This window comes from Notechis scutatus, chromosome 3 (assembly GCF_049901735.1).
Source record: "Notechis scutatus isolate UNSWTSFEM ecotype Mainland chromosome 3, rNotScu1.2, whole genome shotgun sequence".
NCBI classification, from domain to species: Eukaryota; Metazoa; Chordata; class Lepidosauria; order Squamata; family Elapidae; genus Notechis; species Notechis scutatus.
In genome coordinates, this window is record NC_142011.1 from 55,560,827 (window position 1) to 55,577,718 (window position 16,892).

The window sequence follows — 16,892 nt, forward strand, 5'->3', positions numbered from 1 at the left end:
TAAGTGTTTAAGAATGCTGAGAATACAGTGGGCACCCAAGAAAGCAAACAAACAGATCATTGAACATATCATCCCAGAGTTCTGATTCAAGACACAGATGACCAAGCTCAAATTATCATACTTTGGATCCAATGTGTAAGGTGCAAGGAAAGAATGATCAAAGGCAAGGTGGCTTGCCTTTGATCATTCTTATCTTGCACCTTACACAATATTAGAGCTTTCTGAGAAACATGCCTTGACATTGGATCCAAAGTATGATAATTTGAGCTTGGTCATCTGTGTCCTGAATCAGAACTCTGGGATGATTTGTTCAATGATCTGTTTGTTTGCTTTCTTGGGTGCCCACTGTATTCTCAGCATTCTTAAACACTTAACACCAAAATATCGATACTCTTTCCATCCTGCTTCTTCAAAGTCCATCTTTGGACTTCTATCTTTCATTTTCATAACCTTAAGGGGAAAAGGTGACTTCCCTCCATTGTGTTAGTGTTGTCCCCAAAACTGGGCTCTTGTTTGTTGTCGAAGCTGATAAGTCACCGGACACAAGGTGTGGTACAAAATTATGCTTTTATGGCTCAAAAGCTAACCAAGGGCCTCTAAAATCTTACAGCAATTTTTATAGTCAAGGGGTGGTTGCATACAACTTTTGCCCTTCCCCTAATAATGCATGCATAACAGATAACATTGATTGGTTATTGGGATCTCAGCCCCCTACATAGCTAAATGTCGCATCACCTTTGTTTCATCCCAGGTCATGGATATCTTGCAAAGTGTCCTAGGTTCATGTGGTTTTTGAGTTTTTCTTATAAGCAAGTTATTCTTGTTCCTAATATCCTGGCTAGTGGTTTAAGGTGCTAACTTCTGCCTTGCTAAGAATGTGCGGTTCCAACCTATTTCCTATTGCAGAACAGCTCAAGGTAGCACCCCACCTCCTGCGACCCCCCTTTCCACAGAGAAAAGTAAAAGCAGTTTTAAATCTTTGTCTGAAGCAGCAGCACCCCCCCCGTGACCGCTCTCTTTCTGTAGAGAAGGACAGGAAGGAGCAAGGCTGCTTAAGGCACAGAAATGACAAAAGGAAATGTTTTATCAGAATTCATATTCCTCACTCTCATGTCCATTCCATCCATACCTGGGTCCTATCTCCATATATGACCCTTCCTCTGATCCCCAGGACCTCCTCTGTACATACATTCCATTATCTAATTCTTCATTAGTGTGCCTGGTAGATTTAGCAAGGCCATTTATGGTACTACAATGGCTTAATAGAATGTATACATTGGCTTAATAGAGTACATTTCAATTGCAGTTTATCTAGAAAGGCTTGAAACAGCTCACCGATCAAAACATAATTTCACAATACATTTAATGTAATATGATTCCATATAAGGATTTATTCGTATTTCTTTATTACCATCATTGTCTTATCTTTTTATTAGGAAGAAGTTATACAGCACATGGAGATCTTCATAATAGCCATACAGCAACTATCATAGGTTGATATAAGACAAAGTGATCCAATGAGTTTCCATGGTTGATGATGGTAGGTTTGAATTTGAATTTTGAGCCTGCCTTTGACTTGAATATAATCATAAAAATTTGGAATGAAGTAGAATTAGAGCAAAACTGCTAAAGGTAAACTTAAGGAAAAACCAAATCAAAGACAAAACAAGTGAAAAAAATATAACATTATGAAACTGTCATCTGAACCTCTATAACTGTCTGGTTTGGTTCTGCAACTCAACAGGACAGACACAGACACAGGGATAATTAGGACTGCAGAAAAAACAATTACTACCAACCTCCCTTCCATCAAGGACCTGTATACTGCCTGAGTCAAAAAGAGGGCTGTGAAAATATTTACAGACCCCTCACATCCCGGACATAAACTGTTTCAACTCCTACCCTCAAAACGATGCTATAGAGCACTGCACACCAGAACAACTAGACACAAAAACAGTTTTTTCCCAAACGCCATCACTCTGCTAAACAAATAATTCCCTCAACCCTGTTCAACTATTTACAAAGTCTGCACTACTATTACTATTAACCTTCTCATCACTCCTTATCACCCATCCCTTCCCACTTGTGACTGTATAACTGTAATTTTGTCGCTTGTATCCTTACAATTTATATTGACTGTTTCCTAGTATGATTTGATTGCTTATTGTACCCTATGACTATTATTAAGTGTTCTACCTGATGATTCTTGACTCTTGATGAATGTATCTTTTCTTTTATGTACACTGAGAACATTTGCGCCAAGACAAATTCCTTGTGTGTCCAGTCACACTTGGCCAATAAAGAATTCTGTTCTGTTCTGTTCTGTTCCGTTCCATTCTATTCTACTCCCCGTAAGAAAAATACATCTACAAAGAGTTATCAGTAAAGAGAGACTGATGGGACTGATTTCATTCTTTTAAGAAGTAGGATGGGAGTCAAACTTACCTCAGGGGGCAAGATGTTCCAAATTCTCGGGCCATTGCAGAAAGCGCTCTCTACTGGACCCCATCACCCAAAATTCCTTGACTGACAGGATCTACAGAAGGCCTCCTCTGCCAGAACGTGTGATGTGAGCCTGTCCCATAGGGATGAAACGGTTCCTCAAGTAACTTTATTCTCAGCATTCTTAAACACTTAACACCAAAATATCGATACTCTTTCCATCCTGCTTCTTCAAAGTCCATCTTTGGACTTCTATCTTTCATTTTCATAACCTTAAGGGGAAAAGGTGACTTCCCTCCATTGTGTTAGTGTTGTCCCCAAAACTGGGCTCTTGCTTGTTGTCGAAGCTGATAAGTCACCGGACACAAGGTGTGGTACAAAATTATGCTTTTATGGCTCAAAAGCTAACCAAGGGCCTCTATTAGAATCTTACAGCAATTTTTATAGTCAAGGGGTGGTTGCATACAACCTTTGCCCTTCCCCTAATAATGCATGCATAACAGATAACATTGATTGGTTATTGGGATCTCAGCCCCCTACATAGCTAAATGTCGCATCACCTTTGTTTCATCCAAGGTCATGGATATCTTGCAAAGTGTCCTAGGTTCATGTGGTTTTTGAGTTTTTCTTATAAGCAAGTTATTCTTGTTCCTAATATCCTGGCTAGTGGTTTAAGGTGCTAACTTCTGCCTTGCTAAGAATGTGCGGTTCCAACCTATTTCCTATTGCAGAACAGCTCAAGGTAGCACCCCACCTCCTGCGACCCCCCCTTTCCACAGAGAAAAGTAAAAGCAGTTTTAAATCTTTGTCTGAGGCAGCACCCCCCCCTCCCCCCGTGACCGCTCTCTTTCTGTAGAGAAGGACAGGAAGGAGCAAGGCTGCTTAAGGCACAGAAATGACAAAAGAAAATGTTTTATCAGAATTCATATTCCTCACTCTCATGTCCATTCCATCCATACCTGGGTCCTATCTCCATATATGACCCTTCCTCTGATCCCCAGGACCTCCTCTGTACATACATTCCATCATCTAATTCTTCATTAGTGTGCCTGGTAGATTTAGCAAGGCCATTTATGGTACTACAATGGCTTAATAGAATGTATACATTGGCTTAATAGAGTACATTTCAATTGCAGTTTATCTAGAAAGGCTTGAAACAGCTCACCGATCAAAACATAATTTCACAATACATTTAATGTAATATGATTCCATATAAGGATTTATTCGTATTTCTTTGTTACCATCATTGTCTTATCTTTTTATTAGGAAGAAGTTATACAGCACATGGAGATCTTCATAATAGCCATACAGCAACTATCATAGGTTGATATAAGACAAAGTGATCCAATGAGTTTCCATGGTTGATGATGGTAGGTTTGAATTTGAATTTTGAGCCTGACTTTGACTTGAATATAATCATAAAAATTTGGAATGAAGTAGAATTAGAGCAAAACTGCTAAAGGTAAACTTAAGGAAAAACCAAATCAAAGACAAAACAAGTGAAAAAAATATATAACATTATGAAACTGTCATCTGAACCTCTATAACTGTCTGGTTTGGTTCTGCAACTCAACAGGACAGACACAGACACAGGGATAATTAGGACTGCAGAAAAAACAATTACTACCAACCTCCCTTCCATCAAGGACCTGTATACTGCCTGAGTCAAAAAGAGGGCTGTGAAAATATTTACAGACCCCTCACATCCCGGATATAAACTGTTTCAACTCCTACCCTCAAAACAATGCTATAGAGCACTGCACACCAGAACAACTAGACACAAGAACAGTTTTTTCCCAAACGCCATCACTCTGCTAAACAAATAATTCCCTCAACCCTGTTCAACTATTTACAAAGTCTGCACTACTATTACTATTAACCTTCTCATCACTCCTTATCACCCATCCCTTCCCACTTGTGACTGTATGACTGTAACTTTGTCACTTGTATCCTTACAATTTATATTGACTGTTTCCTAGTATGATTTGATTGCTTATTGTACCCTATGACTATTATTAAGTGTTCTACCTGATGATTCTTGACTCTTGTGAATGTATCTTTTCTTTTATGTACACTGAGAACATTTGCGCCAAGACAAATTCCTTGTGTGTCCAGTCACACTTGGCCAATAAAGAATTCTGTTCTGTTCTGTTCTGTTCTGTTCCGTTCCATTCCATTCTATTCTACTCCCCGTAAGAAAAATACATATACAAAGAGTTATCAGTAAAGAGAGACTGATGGGACTGATTTCATTCTTTTAAGAAGTAGGATGGGAGTCAAACTTACCTCAGGGGGCAAGATGTTCCAAATTCTCGGTCCATTGCAGAAAGCGCTCTCTACTGGACCCCATCACCCAGAATTCCTTGACTGACAGGATCTACAGAAGGCCTCCTCTGCCAGAACGTGTGATGTGAGCCTGTCCCATAGGGATGAAACGGTTCCTCAAGTAACTTGCATCCATGCCATGTAGGGTTTTATAGGTAATAACCAACATCTTGAAGCAGACAAGTAGCCAGTTTATCTTGCGGAACAGTGGTGTAACATGGGCTCCAAAGACCGTCCGCACTGCCATACTCTGCACCAGTTTAAGCTTCCAAATACTCTTCAAGGATAGCCCCATGTAGAGGGAATTGCAGTAGTCCAAGCTTGAGATAACCAGGGTTTGAGTTTGTGTGCGTGTGTATCTCTACAGTATATATACTACTACTACTTCATTACAAGAGGCCTCTGTTATGTATATAACTATTAAATTAAAGAATTCACTACAATAAAATAACATAAGTCTAATATAAGACATTTAAACAACTTATTTCATTCTTTATCATACTTAATAATTGGGTATATTGTAGTTTAACCTCATACCAAAAACAATCCTATTTATAAAAGTAATAATAATTCCTTTTACAAAAGGCCTTTGTGAAGGCAGATTATCATTACTAGAGAAGCTCCCTTTTTTGAAGTTTGTGTAAATAAATAAATTTGATATAATGTCTCGATATAGGAATTTAGACATTGTGGCCTAGCAGATGAAATTGTGGCTTAATTTCTTAGATAAATCAGTAATAAACCTAATACCTGCTAAGCATTCCTGTCTTGGATCAACTTGGGAAGAGAAAAGGCTTTGCATTTTTGCTGCTGTTACTATAGGCAAAATCAGATGTGAAACGATTCTAGATCTGAAAGTAGCCTCTAAAGACAGAGGGAGTATTGTCCTCATACTGACTAATTTGATCACATAATACATTGCTTGTTTCTTTGTGATATCAAGTTCTGGCAGCTTTGCCTTTCTTTAATCAGCCTACACAGCATTGCTGTAGTTCTGATGACAGTGTTCAGAAGAAATGTACAAAATATTGTTCCAAAGGCTGCATGCAACTCCCTAGAAGAACCCCAGATCAGAATCTTAAAAAACATTTCATCTCCCAATAGGAAAATAACATTGGCAATACCATACAAAGAAAATCTATATAAAATGTTTTATAAGTGGCCTCTTCCTCCAGCAAGGCTGGCAAAAATGTTTAGAAATTAATCACCAAATTGCTGGAAATACAATCAAGAATCAGGCACATACTATCATATGTGGTGGTCATGTAAGAGAGCCAAGGAGTATTGGCGAAAAATTCAGACGTGAAGAGTTGATTGGACAAAAGTAGAATTCAAACCAGAATTATTTTTATTAGGAATAACAAGAGAGATATAGCAAAGGGGTGACTTATTTAATAATACATATTATAATGGAAGCAAGAATGTTTTTTGCCCCAAAATGGAAAAATAGAGGAATTCCCTTAGAATGTGAAGTGATAAAGAAAATACTGATTTGTGCAGAAATTGATAGATTGACGTTGGAATTGAAAAATAAAGGCGAGACAGAATATCATGAGATATGGAATAAATTTTATCAATGGTTGGAACTGAAAGGAGGGACCCAGAATAAAAAATGACTAGGATTCATAGAATGGAGAGTTGAGGTTATATATGTAAACATAACTGAATAGAATAGATAAGACAAAAGTAAAAAATTAATAATACAAATGAGATTATGATGTCTTTATAAATGTATATACTGGATAGACTAACTGTATAAAGGTAGCAATGTATATATGATATTTATTTGATACTTTAGTATGTAAGGCAAGGACGATGCCAGGACGGTCGCACTGTGTCCAAAGTTTTAATGTGTAATTAATAAAAATTATATATACTGTATATATATATATAAAAGAACATTTCATCTCCCAATAACTGTCCCCTCTCCCTTGCAAAAAGAAAAAGAAAAAAGTTGATACAACAAATCCTGCTGTTATGCTTAGAACATAGAACATCTAGTCCAACCCCCTGCTCGAGTCTATTCCAAATACCTCTACCTAGGATCGAACTCACAGATTGCGAGGTGAGAACTCCCTCTAGGCCACTCACAGATTGCGAGGCGAGAACTCCCTCTAGGCCACCACACTGGACTAAATGAAGCAAATGGAAGTTTCATGCTCCTTGTTTAGGTGATGACTTCTATAGTAGCATTATAGTAAAGGATTCTGCAGCACTATTTAGCATATAAGACTAAGTCTAACAAGCAAAAAACAGCAAGACAGTATTATGGGATTTGTGGCCAGGACACAATGGAACCATATGAAGTAAAAGAGGATGAGCTTCAAGAAAGAAAAGAATCCATATGCTTCTATACAGGTTTAATTTAGAATGACATCAATCATAGGCATGAAACATCAGAATTCCCATGCTTATGTGATAACAACATATCTGTTTCAACCTTGATCATGAAATAACCTAATTTTATATTCTTCCTTTTATTTTTAACAATCTTGAAGTTTAGTCCCTTCAAATAGTCGAGTTGTAGTACTTGATTTATTTTCATTTGTCCTGTCTCACAAAACTCTTCAAACTTTTGACAAGCTCTTTTGTAAATGCAGTATCAGAAGGTTATCCAGGTCACTTTTTGGTTCCTAATTTGTATATCCCTTTTAAGTATTAAGATATCAGCTGGTTTCATTTGTCTGTCCAGTGTAGCATCTTCTTCCATATCATTCTTGCAGCCTGTCTTTTTTAAATGCACTTGCAGATCAGTCGCAGTCTTGTCTTCCAAAACTTTATTCTTTTCCATAACATCCTTTAAATAAAGTCTATCTACAGAGGCAGACATTCTTAAAATTCACTTCTGGCCTATTGTTAAAAAAAAACAACCCTTCAATATGCCTAATGTTAAAAGGTTTTGCTCCATTCTGTATTAGTAAGTCATATTTAACTGTACTTCTCCATTAGATGTAATCTTCAGTTCCTTCTGGTTCCCTCTTTTGTCCCCCCATCCCATCACTCTGCTGAATACTTAACCTTCACAATACTGTCTTATGTCTTCATCTATGTTGTACAGCTATAGTATTAGCCTTCTCATGTCACCCACAACCCTCTCTTATTGGTATCATTATTATGATTATTATTACTCTATTGCTTTGCATGTACACAGAGAGATTCTGTGCAAGATTCCTTGTGGGTCTAATCACACTTGGCCAAATAAAATAGACTATCTTTTATCTTTTATCTAGTATCCAACCTTCCAAGTCTCATCCTTGTGTTTGTGTGTGTGTGTTGTGTGTGTGTGTGTGTTTAAACAGAGTCGAAAACAAAAGCTTTTTGCCACAGAAAGGATTCTTATAATTAATTCCAACATTTTATTTCAAATCCATCTGAATCCTTTAGGCCATTTGTTTTCTTCTTCCTCCTGCTCTTCCTGTTTCTCGTCCTCTTCCTCCTCCGCTTCCTGGCATTTTACTGCAGGGTCCTTTTTTGGGACCTCCTGGAGATTTTCATATCTGCATTAATTGTGCATGCCATCTTTGTTTTGGTCTCCTGCTTGGGCATCTGCATCTTAGTCTGTTTTAACTTTCCAAAATCAAAGTTCTAATTACCCGTTTTCAGTTTAGTCCAAAAGGGAAAAAAAGTAAGGCCTTAAACTTGTACTGAAAACTTTTTTCTCTAAGGATTGAAGGAAACTTACCTGGTGCTGTAAAACCTGCTCATCTGAGGATCCTAATAGCTGAAAAGCAATTAACCAATTTCTGAAAGTGATTAGAAAAAGAGGTGTGAAAACCAGTGTCTTTTTGAAGGGACAGACCATGGTTTGAGCAATAAGATAGCTATTCCCTCATCTCCCAGAGCTCTAAACCTACCAGAGACCATGTCTTACAGTCTCCTTACAAGAAGTAACTGTTTGGAGCACTTTTGGGTGACCTCAAGTCATCTCCTTCTATGGAGCAGGATTAATGAAGAACCAATTTCTTCATTCTGCTATGGTCATCAGCTCCACTGTCTTCAGTTTGTCATTTCTTTCCTTGGAACCTCTTGGAAGGTTGAGTTGGCTATGTCGCTCCCACCAGGGGCCGTTCTTTCAGTGTCTTTCCGGACTTGTCCCTGCCTGCCTATGCTGCCTTATTCTACGGTTTCAGGTATGTATTTGCATTTTCCGTCCGGGCCTAGTCTTATTTGTGGGGGTTGTGTGTTTTTAGCTGTCAGGGCTGGTTCTATGTGTGTTCTTGTTTGTGAAGGGTCTCCCCCTTCCTCTCCGGTTGTATTGTGTCTGTGTGAAGGGTCTCCCCCCTCTTCTTCATTTTTGTCTGTGTCAATCCTCTTAGCCCTGGTTCTGAGCTGGTCTATATGTCTCTTCCAGCTCCTGCCGTCTGTTGTAGCCACTCTGTAAGAGCGGGGCCAGGTTACTTGGGTCACTCTTGCGGGTATCCATAAGGGTTCTCCTGTAAGATTTTTTGCGTATACTAAGTCCCCCGTTTGGAATGTTCGGCATTTGCTGGAGGAGTCTATTGATTTTTCTGGGTTATATGTGGGGTGTAGCCTGTCTAAGTGTGACCTCAGTAGTTGAGTAGTTCAGCTGGGCTCTTATTCGTTGTTGCACTGGGTGTTATATGCTGTATGCTTAGTAGTTTATCTATCTTTTTTTGTGTGTCCCCAGGCCCTAGCTTTTGTAAGGTCTCCTTTGTATAATGTACCATGCGTTCCGCCTGTCCATTCGTCGACGAGTGTCCCGGTGCTGTTAGTGTGTGTCTTATCCCATTCTGTGCTAAAAACCCTTCGAATTGGGTTGCTGTGAACTGGGACCTGTTGTCGGATACAATTAAATCCGGCAACCCGTGTGTTGCAAAAAGCCTCCTGTTGCCTAATGACAGCTTCTGCAGTGGTGGATTGCATGATGCTTACCTCTAACCATTTGGAGTAAGCATCCACCACTATTAGGAATGTGTGTCCCTTGACTGGACTTGCAATATCAATATGTAATCTTGAGCAAGGCTCTCTTGGTGTTTCCCATTCATGTTTGGGTGTTGTGGGAGGTGTCGGCCTAGATTCTTGGCAGCGTTTACAAGTTGACACCCAGTTGCTAATTCCTTGTCCATCCCTGGCCACCACACGTAACTCCTCACCAGGAATTTCATTTTTACAATACCCAGGTGCCCCTCAAGTAGCATTTTTAGTACTCTTTCCCTTAATACTTCCGATATGACCACCCAATCCCCCCCATAATATCCACCCTTTTAGGATTGAGAGTTCTGTTTGTCTGTTCTGAAACGGTTTGGCTTCCTCAGTGGTCTCAGTCTCTGGCCAACCTCTCCCTACCTAATTTCATATTCATGCCAGGGTTTTGTCTCTTGTTGCTCTCACGATATCTGCTGCTGTTGCTGGTACATTTTGTAGCATCTCTATTAGGAGGGTAGATGTGGTTGGTGCTGGGTCTTCCTCTATGTTTGGTAGGGGGCAACAGCTGAGTGTGTCTGCATGATTTATGTCCTTTCCGGGTCAGTATATTAAATTGTAGTCATAGGCGGCTAAGGAATTCTGACCACCTAGTCATCCGGGGTGACAGTATGTTTGGGGTGGCTTTTTTGCCTGCGATGATGCCCAAAAGTGGTTTGTGGTCCGTGACTAGGGTGAAATTCCTCCCATAGATATACTCGTGGAATCGCTTGATTCCGGTGACAGCTGCCAACGCTTCCTTGTCCAGTTGGCTGTAGTTCTGCTCTGGTTTTGACGGTGTCTTTGAATAGAATGCTATGGGGGCCTCTTTTCCATCAGATAACATGTGGCTGAGGATAGCGCCGATGCCGAAAGGTGATGCATTGCAGGTTAAGATTATTGGAAGTGTTTCTCTGTATTGTATTAGAATTCGGTCTGATGTGATCAGGTTTTTAATTCCATGGAATGCTGTTGCCCCCAGGATCGTTTGGGCTTCTGCTGTCTCTGGGTCTACCGGTAGTTGTTAGTGGGACTGTGCGAGGTCTAGTTTTGTGAAGATTTTCCCCCACCCCAGGGAATGTAATAGGTGTTGTACCACTTGGACAGGGTATGCGCTTTGCTGGAGTGCGTGGTTAAGGGTTGCCTTGTAGTCTCCACAGATGCACACAGACCCATCTGGTTTTACTGGCATGACAATCGGGTTTCCCACTTTGCGTGATCAATTGGTTCTAGGACCCCTTGTGCGATGAGTTTATCTAACTGCTCATCGATTTTTGGTTTGAGTGCGAAGAGAACCCGCCTTGCTTTTAACCTTATGGGGGCTATGCTTGGGTCTAGATTAAAGGAGATTGGGGACCCCAAGTACTTGCCTAGCTTTCCATCAAACACGTCTCGGAACTGCTCCATCAGGGTGTCCTCCCAATCGGTCTCGATGATGCTGTTTATTCCCGAGACTTTGATTCCTTATAGTTCAAACCATTTGAGTCCCAATAGGCTGCGCGGGTCCTAGTCTACTATGATTAGTGGTAGGACTCTGGAGTAGTTTTTGAACGTCGCCCTGAACTTCCCTATGCCTATTACGGGAATTTTGTTTCCTTGGTAGTCCTTTAACGTTAAGGGTTGTCTTTTAAGCTGTTTCCTGCTTATGTCTGGAATTAGTCTTTTTATGGTGTCCTAGGACACCATCGATAGGTATGAGCCTGAGTCCACTTCCATCTGGCAATTTTGGCCTTCTATGGTAACCTGGACATGTACCTTCCGGGCGTTTGTTGTGTTGGAATGTCCCACGGTCACCGTCTGGTGTGTTTCACCTCTCCCACTGGCTGCCTCTTTTCCTCACCTGTTTTTGGTGGATTGGTTCCATTGTTTCCCTGGTTGATTCTCTCTGTCCCTGGTATGTGTGTTCCATCTCTGCCTGGGGAAATAGTTCTTCGATGCTTGGCATACTCATGCAATGTGTTCTCTCCGCTTGCAACATTGGCATCACATGAAGGAAATGGCATTCCGAGCGTGGCTGGTTCCCTTCACAGCCAGAACAACAAAACTCCCTTCTTTTCCTGTTTCGGGCTCTTGTGTCTCGTTCTGACCAGAGTTGGTTCACCCCCTCGTCTTCTTCTTCGCTTCCCAATTCGGACTCGATGTCCTCGTGGTGGGTGGTGGTGGTGTTGTTTTTCGGTGGTTCCTGGGGTGCCTTGTTCATTTTCTGCATGGCGGCCATCGATTTCTGCTTTGCTTCCATTGCGGTTGCTTTCTCGATGGCTTCTTTTAGCCTTATCTTAGGCTTAGTTAGTAGTCTGCTCTGCAAGGCTAAGTCTCGCAGTCCGAGGACTACACAATCTCTCATGGCCTTGTCCATATTGAGGAACTCACATGCCCCAGCGATGTCCCTTAGGGTTGCGACAAAATTGCTGATGCTCTCACCTTCCTTTTGGTGTCGCTGGTAAAATTCATGTCGTTTGATGAGGCAGGATACTGTCGGGGTGTAGTGAGCCCTCAGGACCCTCTCTAGATTGGGCCAGGCCGTTGTCTTCACATCGTTCGGTGCCGACAACGCTTTGGCCATTTTAAAAACACTGCAGGTCCGCAGTGTGCAAGAAAAACCGCTCTCTTTCTTTGTTCTGAAATGTTCATGAGATCGTTCCCTTCGAGGAACATCTGGAATCGATCGACATACGATTCCCAATCTTTGGTTGCGGGATCGAATGGTGCGGGTGGCGTGTTCGTTCTGGCCATCTCGTTCCGATGTGTTGCTAAATTTCTCAGTCGCCACATGCTCGCTGGTTCCTTTTGTCTCAAGATCCCACCTTCATCGCCAGTGTTGGATCGTGGATAATGAGACACTACAGGAATCAGCTCGATCTAACACTACTTTATTTCTCTTCAGAACTGGATCAGAAGAAACCGCAGCAGCCTTTTACAGTCGGGCTGCTTGTGGCTGTGGTCAGTGACAGCTCATTAAATTTCCTGCCGCTGCGGACCAATCAATCACGGGTAAGTATGCTTATACATAACACCATCTTTGTGCTTAATTTCAAACAAAACAGATTTATCCAAACACTGCAATTATGTTACATCTAAAACCCAAAAGAATAAAGCTTAATCTTAAGAGGAGAAAAACAACATTGAATTTTGATATATTAAATTACATTTTAAATTATTGTTGTTGAACAAATTGTACTTTTGAATGATCGATACAGTAAATAGAAAAAAACATGAAAAATAAATAATATTTTATTTCACAAGGAGTTACAGCATGGTCTCCCTAAATTTAGGCTATTGCAGAATTACAGTTCAATCCTATTCCAGAAAGAAACCTGCCTGATGGTGATGAGGAGGGGATGATTGTCCCTTAAAAAAGTCTATATTTATTGTCAGTATAAGCAATATTAGAGATTCAGAGCTAATGCCACATGATCTCACAACAGCGTTGAAAGAGAATTAAGGATTTACACCTCTGTCTCCCTATCATCATTCTGCTTGCTCCTTGTCTAAGAATTGTAAAGGAGGAGGTCACTTTCTTTTGTTTTTCTTTCCAGAGATAAATGAGCCAAACACATATTTTTGGATTGTTCATCTAGTTGTACACCTTTCCTTAAATACATTTTCTTTCTGTTTTTGGTTATAAAATCTGGATCACTAATTACTGCTGTGGCTCGTAGATTCCAGCTGTCAGAGAAGGTTCACATGCAGACAAGGAAGTCTTCAACTTCCAACAAGCATTGTCTAATCTAGCACAGTTCTCACTCAGCAAGTGTGAGCTGTGTAAAATTAAATGTTATGAGATGCAATCTCTGCATTACTCCAACTTATATTGCATAAGTAAAAGAGATGGGGAAACACAATATGGCATCACTATGTACTATAGAGATTAACAAGAAATTACTGACACTACAAGTCCAGTGGGAAAGAGAATTATAATAAGAAGCATAAGGTGTGGGTGAGAATCTGGCATACTAAGTGATACTGGTTCTTTATCACCTCATTTGCAATGGATCCAACTAAATCTGACTGTTGATGCTTTCTTATTCTGTACCATTTAGTGCAAAAATCAAATTCAACATTGCAATGATTAAGGGCACCTTCCTTGCCACAAGCATCATAGCATTCAATTTTGTACTTGGACCAAAAAGTATATATTTCTGTTAAATAGATAATACTTGCCTTGCTGTTATCATTAAGAAAGTAACTCTCTTTTTTTCCTGTGGAATGATGATATCTTATCTATGCTGAGGAGTGCAGTGACTCATGTCCTTAGGATTCTGAACTGGAGGTTAGCAAGCCTGGGTTTGAGACCCAAGTGCTGCTACATGGTGGAACGAGTTCCTGTGATTGGCTCTAGCTCCTTAATAGGGACATGAAAGGAGCCCCCACAGGCACCCCATGGGCAACAGTGATGTCACTTGCAACCTGGAAGTGCCTTAAAATGTGCCTACAACAGGAGCGGAAATGGGATCTTCTGTGCTAGCTAGAGAACAGGATACTGATTTCCACATGGATGTACACTCACCTTTCTTTCTTTGTTCAACAGCTATGCTACCTTTCTTCCAAGAAGTCAAGGCAATGTACATAGCACATCCTCTTCCATGGGTTTTGTGCCACAAGCCTGTGAGGTAATAATTATCTCAAAATCATTCAAAGAACTTTCATGGCCAAGAATAATCTTGTGTTTAAAACCTGAAGTACAGATAGTCCTTGACTTATGACCACAATTGAGTCCAAAATTTCTGTTGCTAAAAGAGACATTTTACAACCTTTCTTGCCACAGTTAAGTGTATCAGTGCAGTTAAATTAATAACATTTGTTAAGTGAATCTGGTGCCATTGACTTTGCTTCATTAAATAAACTATTGTAGGTTGAAAACTACCTGTATTCTTCACCCTACTGGTTTCCTAGACATTAACTAATCCAGGTGGCTGGGGCTGCATTTAACATTTTGGAGATAGGACTGTTTCATGGGTGTACATCGTCAATTTCCATTCCTTCATCAATGGTTCTTTCCTTTCCAATACTGAATTTATTTTAATGCTTGAATTATTTTTATGATTTGTGTTTCAAAATAATAAAAAAACTTTCTATGACTTAATTCTGTAATCAAATGTGATACACATGGTATAATATATAAAACCTAAATCTCATGAAAGCATAAAAGTGATGGGTTTTTATCACTTTACTTCATGATGTTTATAGATTGTTGAGCATACAAGTGGAAACTGATGATAAAAAGGTTTAAAAATATACAAATATTTAAAGAGAATAATAAATATTGAATGCTATTGGCACTGCTCAGAATTCCAGGTTCATATTGTCAGTCTTATTCTGCCTCAAAATGAATGTGTAACAAGAAATGACATGCAGTGGATATAAAAAATCTACACACTCCTATTAAAATGGCAGGTTGTTGAGATGTAAAAAAACATGAGATAAATCACTTCAGAATTATTTTCACCTTTAATATAACATAAAGTCTTAAATTCAATTGTAAAACAAATTGAAATCTTTGTTGGGTGGGAAATAAAAATATACAATAACAGGATTACATAAAGATACACATCCATCCTTAAACTAATACTTTTTTGAAGCACCTTTTGATACAGCATTCAGTCTTTTGAGATAGGAGCCTATCAGCATGACATATCTTGCTTTGGGAATATTTGTCCATTCTTCCTTGCAAAAGCGCTTCCAAATCTGTCAGATTGCAAGGGCATCTCCTCTCCATAGCCCTTTTCAGGCCACCCCATGGATTTGCAGTTGGATTCAGGTCAGGACTCTGGGCCATTCCAATACTTTGATCCTCTTCTGGTGAAGCCATTCTTTTATTGAGTTGGAGTTATGGTTTGGGTTGTTGTGTGGTGAAAGCTGAAATTCCTCTTTATTTTCAGCATTTTAGCAGAGACCTGAAGGTTTTGTGCCAAAATTTATTGATATTTGGAATTGTTCATAATTCCCTCTACCTTGACTAAAGCCCCAGTTCCAGATGAGGAAAAGCAGGCCCAAAGCATAAAGCCACATCCTACTTATAAGAGGGTGTGAACACTTAGATCCAGGGGTGGGATTCCACCGGTATAACAACCGGTTCGGTGATTCAGAAAGAAACTAGAAATCAATGCAGCTTGTGCAACAGAATAGGCAAACCTATTCTGGACCAAATGAATTTTCTGGATGGTCTTAAGGATTAGCCCCATATAGAGTGCATTGTAGTGATACAGATGGGGGTTCACCAAAGCATGTGTGAAGCAAGACCTCCTGGTGCAGAAAAGGGCACAATTGGTGCATCAAACAAATCTGTGCAAAACCCTGCCCCCAGCCACTCTGCCACCTGCACCTCAAGAAGGAGCCGTGAGTCCAGGAGGATCCCCAAACTGCACATCAGCTCAGATCAGTGAAGTGTCACCCTATCCAGAGTCCAGGAGCCTAGGGAACTCCACTGCCAGTTGCAGGGAGGAAATTAAGTGGGTAGCAATCCACACTGGACTCAACCTTATAAAGAAAGTCTCATACCTATGATGGCTGGGCAGGTCCTCTAATGGCCAGGAAGTGATCACTTCCCTCAGTTTAGCGCAGTGTATTCAGCAAAGACTTGGGTTACTGCAAAAGAAACCTATGACTTTAACTAGAGATAATTAATTGTATGGATTACTGTACTAAACAGTAACAAAAGTTAAGCAGTAACCAAAGTTAACCAATGATGGAGGATAACTAAAAATGTATATAAATGCAAGACTAGACTCCAATAAAGATCATCATGATTCAGTTGTTCATGATCAAACAACTCGACTGCCTCGTCATTACAACACTTCTCAATCTCCAGGATGCATCCTGAGGATGGGCTCCAGCATGAGACTGAAAGCTTGGAGGAACAAATATTTGGTCCAGGTGACAATCTCGGATTGGATCCTGCAATATTATCCTGGGACACATATATTTGCTTTCATTCACAATAGTTTTAAAATCATTTTCTTCCAAATTTGGCAGATCAGCAGGAATCGATAAAATATATGTTTAAATATTACTCTCTTTGGGAAACTAAAGAGAACCAGACTGAGAACCGATCTCAAAGTGTGCACCTACTCTTTTGGGAAACTGTAACTCTACTTTCTTGTAACTATCATTCCTCCTAATAAGCATTTCCATTCAATTTCAACATATGTATTATCTTTAATATGATTTCATCTTGATTGTTAGCAGTCATTAAAGCAAATCAC